Consider the following 6993-nt stretch of genomic DNA (forward strand, 5'->3'; position numbering starts at 1 on the left):
CATTACTTTACCTTTCACTCTATCATTCCAACATGTTTCTGTTTCGTACCTTTCTTGATGTTCTGCCACATGTTTTCTCTACACACCTTATAAATGCACTCTTAAAATTATTCCATTCCTGTTCAACATGACTTAATATCTGTTTTTGGTATCTGTTTTTGTATTCTTTTGTAAACTCTTCCTCAACCTTTCGATCTCTTTCTTTCTCTTTTCTTGTAGTTTTGTGACCTTGCTTACTTTCAACTTCGCTGTCACTGCTCTATGGTCACTCCCGAAGGCTTCCTCAGGCATAGCTGTAACATCCATAAGATCTTTCCTTCGCTCTTTTTCCACTAATATGTACTCAATCAATGTTTTCGTTCTTCTATCTCCCCATCCGTACCTAGTAATATTCTGGCTTTTTTTTCTTCCTAAACTGTGTATTTGCTGTTATTAGTTGGTTCCTCTGGCAGAAGTCCATTAAAATATCCCCTTCTTGATTCTTGTTACCATGTCCATATGGCCCCAAAATCCCAGTCTTCCCACTTGTACATTCAGATTTCCCATTATAATTCCTTGTCTTCCATGTATTTTTCTGCTTAATTCAAGGAATTGTTCTGTATTCTGTTCTTTATTTCCAGTATACTTGGAACAGATCTCGTGTTCCTGTCTCAAACTGTATCCTTGCTATAATCATTTTGTCATTGATCTTCTTCACCTCCTCCACATATTCCAGGACATCCTTTCTAATGATCATTCCTATTCCGTTTACTGCATCCTGTCTTCTACTGTAAAACAGCTTATACCCTTCCTTCAGTTTTCTTTCCCCTCATCCTCTCTGCTTTGTTTCACCAAGACCAAGGGTGGCTATGTCCTTCTCTTTCATCAACTCTATCAGCTCTTATCTGGCAGGATTAGAATGTTGATTGTCCCTATTTAGATATACTGTGATACTGTACTGGTCGCCCACTTGTCACAGCTCTCCCAGTACCAGAAGAACTGTGCATCGCCTGCAGGTGATGCCCTAGCATTTTCTGACGCCGCACCGTATTTGCACTCATTTTTAGGCTGTTATAACGATGGGTTAGCTACTCCCAAAAGCATTTTATAGCTACTGCCAGCAGGTGATAAGGCCACTCCTAACATGGAGTACAGACGCCTTCTGCTGCCACCCTGTGCATCGCCTGCAGGTGATGCCCTAGCATTTTCTGACGCCGCACCGTATTTGCACTCATTTTTAGGCTGTTATAACGATGGGTTAGCTACTCCCAAAAGCATTTTATAGCTACTGCCAGCAGGTGATAAGGCCACTCCTAACATGGAGTACAGACGCCTTCTGCTGCCACCCCTAACCTGGGACAGACGCTGCTTGATGGATTCCAGTGTCATTTCGTACACTGAGGGGACCATCACCCCAACTAAGTGAATTCATCCACCCTAAAACATCGGTCCTCTTAGGGGGTTGAATTACTTTTCGCCGCCATCACTCAGCGCAGAGTTGCTGGCTGTTCAATCTACTCTATTACCATAGCGGACTGGACCAGCCAGATCTACATCTACATTTTAAATATACAATGATATAGATACCTGGCAATCAGTCAAAAGTAAGTAGAGAAACATTTGTGTATGGTAGTATTATAGGATGAAAAATGGGGAGATGATAGGATGAAAGGTAAACTTGAAAGGTAAACTTGAACTCAGAAAGGAAACATGGAGAGATACCAATAAATATTTGTGCAATAAAACTTCCTGCTATTTCAAATATTTTGTCTTGAAAAGTATATAGTTTAAATCTGCCTTGTCTGCATCACAGAGTGGATATTCTAGAATTTTAATGCAAAATAAATGACTGGAAAAAGTATTCTCTTCAAGTCACATTCTAATGATGTCTTCTTGCTCCCTGTTCAGTATACCAAGGTCGTCTCAGAAATCTTAGCTGTACGCTCCCTTGTGTTGACATGTTAGTGACCATTGGACAATAAAACCTGCACAGGATATTAAGAGCAGAAGAAATTATGTAAGAAGAAGAAATTGTTGATATTCTCAACCTACGCTCCACAGACTGGCTGTGATAAGGAAGAGATAGATAACTTTTGGCTAGAGTTGCAAGACCATTCCTTGATCACATTACTGACGACACGATAGAGCAGAGAATGGGTGTTATTCCCATTACTGTCAAGTTGTTCTTCAGGAGCACCACTTGACCCCATCATCTTGAAAATTATGGATGAGTTAGTTATTACATGATAAGGAGTGTAACTCCGTATTTTCTGGACAAGTTCATCCTGCTACGGAATGGAGTAGACCATACAGCCAGCGACTTAAGGCCGAAATGCTACTGAAATCCCATTAAATGTAGTATCTGTTCTACTTAGGAGCAGCTACAAAAGGCATCTGTTCACCATCTCAGGAGTGACCTAATTTGTAACTGACATCAGGCTTAGGCAACAAGCTGGTCGTTCAATATTTGTCACAACCAAATGTATCAATTTTTCAAGAGAAAAGTTAGAAGCGCTAGGGCGTATCCTGGAAGTGATGCGCATTTGTCTCACCTGACTCCTGCGACAAGTGGGCAAAGGCTACAGGTTCAAGGGTGGTACCAGCTAAAGAAGCTAGCCCAAACAGCTCATCTTTGTGTTGCTTCACCAAACACTGGTACCTCTGCGCACTGCTGTGAATTGACAGATTTTCTGAAGCAACGCAAGGTGGACATTGATTGCATACAAGAAATGCGATGGGAGGGGCAGATGTCTCATGACATTGGAGATGGGTATAGGCTCATTTACAATAGAACATCTAGCAGCAGTGCTGTAGCTATTGTTGTAAATACTGTCCTCCATAGCTGTATCACCGAAGTCTATTGATGCTCAGATTGTGTGATGTTCATCCTCATAAACACTACAACCTACTGCCTGCGCATATTCTTAACCTATACTCCACAAACTGGCTGTGACGAGGAAGAGAAAGATAACTTTGGCTAGAGAAGCAAGGCGATTCCTTGATCACATAAATCAAGCATTTACTGCAAACACATAGCAACATGGAATGTTCACACCTTGCTACAGTGTGGCAGACTAGATAACCTAAAATTGAAATGGAGAGAAGATGGGAGTAGCTGAAATGAGATGGCCCGATGATGTTGATTTCTAGATTGATGATTATGGAGTGATTCGCACTGGTACCATAAATAATGAGCCTGGCATGGGAGGAGTTGGGATCGTGGTAAACAAACAACTAGGCAGGAACATTCTGTTAGGGTATTGTAGGAAAAGAAAGGTCATACAACTAAGTAGTATTGTAGTGTAGTAGTAGCCTATATTAAATACCTTATTGTAGTGTGATATTTGTGAACTATCCTAGACAGTATTTCTTTCCTTTCATTTTTTTATTTATTTTTTTTTATTTTTTTTATTTTTTTGCACAGAATAGATTCTTTTATTTTTCCTTTTCTTTTCATTATTCCGTAAAGAATGGCTAAGGAGTGCAAGTGCAGGAACTGTGGGTGTGGCCAGGCATTAAGGAGTATGAGGGAGGAGTTGGAGAGTTTGAGGGAGATAATTAGGATTCTCACAGAGGACAGGAAGGAAAGTAGGCCTCACACAAAAAATTGTACAGGATACAGTAGGTGTAAAAGAGGGATGGGAAGGAAAGGGGGGAATTGTAGAAGACAGGTGGTCTAATGTTTTAAGAGGAAAGAGTTTGCAGGCTAAGGGCTCTATTTAGGATCAGAATTCAGGACAGGTGTCTGTGAGAAATCGGTACGAGTCACTCCAGGTAGAACAACAGAGGGAAGATGAGGAACAGGGAACTCTTGGTGAGAAGTGTGGCAGTAGGAGGAAGTGAAAAGGTAGGAAAGGGAAATGCGGAGTAGTGGATAAGAAAAGACAGGTGGAACAGGGTCATGGGAGGGAGAAAAGGGAGGAGGAAGTAGCTTCTGCAGCTGTCAGGAAAGATAGGGCTGACCAGGAGGGGAGGAGACCAAATGAGGTGGGTAGGTTTGAGGCTCTGGTCATGGGGGATTCCATTGTTAGACGTGTGGAGAAAAGGGAACCAGGTTAGAGTGTTATCCAGGAATTAGGTTGAGGCAGATGGTGAGGAAAGAAGAGAAGGAGGAGGGGAAGAAGAAGGTGGTAGTGTATCACCTTGGTACCAACAATGTAAGGCAAGCTGGTATAAGTACCAACATAGTTGGGGATGTGTAGGATCTGGTAAATGCAGCATGGATGAAATTTAAGGAAGCGTAGATTGTTATCAGTGGAATACTGTGTAGGAGGGATACTGACAGGAAGGTGATTGGGGATTTAAATGAGACTATGGAGTGGGTATATGGGAAGCCGGGAGGATGGTTGCCCAGTTGTACGTCCTCTTAAAACAGTAATCACCACCACCACCACTGTGGGAATCTGGGAGTGAAATTTCTAGATCCTAATGGGTGGGTAGGAGATAGGGATCTGCACTCAGATGGCCTTCACTCAAACCTCAGTGGTATGTATAAGTTAGGAAATTTGTTTGAAAGGGTAATAGGGAGGTACATTCAGGGAAACGGGGTGGTCTAGGGAGCGGTGATAAGGGTACAGAGATCTGGAAGTCAAATAAGGATGACATGAAAATGTTAGTGTTGAACTGTAGAAGTATTGTAAAGAAAGGAATAGAATTAAGTAATTTAATAGATATATATTTACCAGATATTGTAATAGGAGTTGAATTATGGCTGAGAAATTATATAATGGATGCACAAATTTTCTCACGGAAATGTAGTGTGTATCATAGAGATAGGATAGGAATGGTGGGATTTCCTGTGATTTCTTTCATTTTGTGATATTTGTCATCAAAGATATTTCAATATTTCTTTCTTTTAATCATAAAAATCTTTACGTACATAGATCTTTGTATGTGATCTTGGCATAAGATTACAATAATTAGTTGAAAGAACTCCCCTCAAAGGGGGGCTAAATGTTATGAAGAGACTTTTACCTTTTTTATAAATTTCTTTCATTGATTGAAGTTGGCAGATTCCAAGCCGATTTCTGATTGGTCGGATGATTATGTATTGTTGAAAAGTATTACGCATGTAATGCTCAAGTTCTTCGTCAGGTTATGTGATATTGCCTAAGCAATGCACAGACACACACATATCAAATTCAATAAAGTATTGAAGGCATGAATTTCCTTCCTTCAAAATCAATCAAAAACACGATGTTTAAGTACACTACAGCACAGAGAATGTTTTGGCCGAGTGTTGTTTGAACAAGAGGAAGAAACCAGTTAATAGGTAGGTGCTTCCGTGAATTTCGTAGACTGTTTCCCGGTTCTACAGTTCCATTAAAACATTATGTGCAACAACTCGTTCACGAGTGGCATAGTACTGGCTCCGTAACTTATAAGAAAAAACAGCAAAGGAAAACAGCTTTTACACAGGAGAGGTTAGAAGATATACATGCAAAACTGCAAGTCAGTCCAGGTAAATCGCTTTGGAGAGTAGATCAGCCAACTGGTATTTCACATTCATCAGCACGTAATGCAACAAAATGATTACATTTGCGATCTTACCGGATTCATTCAGTTCCTAACATACAGCCTACAGATTTCATTGCAAGAATAAGATTTCACACTTGGCTAATGAATAGTGTCCAGCCTTCCCATCTAGGTGTAGCATGCCTGCTTCTCACCCGGAGGCCACGGTTTGTTTCCCGGCCATGTCAGGAATGTTTTCCTAGTCCTGAGGGTTCAAGGTCCACTCGGCTTACATGATTACATTTGAAGAGCTATCTGATGGTAAGATGGCGAACCCGGTCTATAAAACCAAGAACAACGACCGAGAGTCCAGTTCCATGGCGAAATGGTTAGCGTGCTGGCCTTTGGTCACATGGGTCCTGGATTCGATTACGACAGGGTCAAAAATTTTAACCATAATTTGTTAATTCCGCTGACACTGGGACTGGGTGTATGTGTCGTCTTCATCATCATTTCACCCTCATCACGACGCGCAGGTCACCTACGGGAGTCAAATCAAAAGACGTGCATCTGGCAAGCCGAACTTGTCCTCGGACACTCCCGGCGCTAAAAGCCATACGCCATTTCATTTCAACGACCAAGAGGATTCATCGCACTGATCATATGTCACTTCAAAATCTGCATGCCTTCGGGCTGAGCAGCAGTCACTTGGTAAGGCCAAGGCGATCAGGGCTGTAGTGCCATGTGGTTTTTGTTTGAATAGTGTCCACGATGGTAACATGGATCCGAACTTTATTTTTATGAGTGGTTTCATTTATTTGGATATGTCAATTCACAGAAAAACAGGATCTGGGATGCAGAGAACCCGCACGTTTAACAGCCGAGACCTCTGCTTGGTGTGAAGGTGTGCATATGGTGCGCTATTAGTGCCTGCGGTCAGGTATCTTTTCAGGACACTATTACTTCTGACCGTTACATTCACAGCATTCTCGAACCATTTTTTGCTGAACTGACTGAAGAAGAAAAAAGGTATGGCTATTTCCAGCAGGATGGTGCAATGGTCCATATGGTGCATAGGTCTATGCAATGGTTGCAGGAAGTGTTCGATGATGATCAGATCATCAGTAAAGGTGTATAGTCCCCTCGTTTAACTGATTTAAGCACATGTCAAGTTTATTTATGGGGAACTCTCAAAGGAAAAGTTTACAGCAATAATTCTGGAAGTACAGAAGAATTTAAATTCGAAATTTGGAACACTGTGCATTCCATCAAGGTTCATGAACTGCAAAGTGTGTTTCAAAATCTCATAAGATGTGAAGCTTGTATCGCAGCTCAAAAAGATAACATTCAACATCTGTAAATACTGGTGAGTTCAGTTTCATTTACTAGTTTATTTGCTTGATTGATTGATTTATTTATTTATTTATTTATTTATTTATTTATTTATTTATTTATTTATTTATTTATTTATTTATTTATTTATTTATTTATTTATTTATTTATTTATTTATTTATTTATTTTCTTTCTTTTTCTTTCTTTCTAATCACCCATCCTTATGG

Source organism: Anabrus simplex, chromosome 1 (assembly GCF_040414725.1).
Source record: "Anabrus simplex isolate iqAnaSimp1 chromosome 1, ASM4041472v1, whole genome shotgun sequence".
In the NCBI taxonomy this organism is placed as follows: domain Eukaryota; kingdom Metazoa; phylum Arthropoda; class Insecta; order Orthoptera; family Tettigoniidae; genus Anabrus; species Anabrus simplex.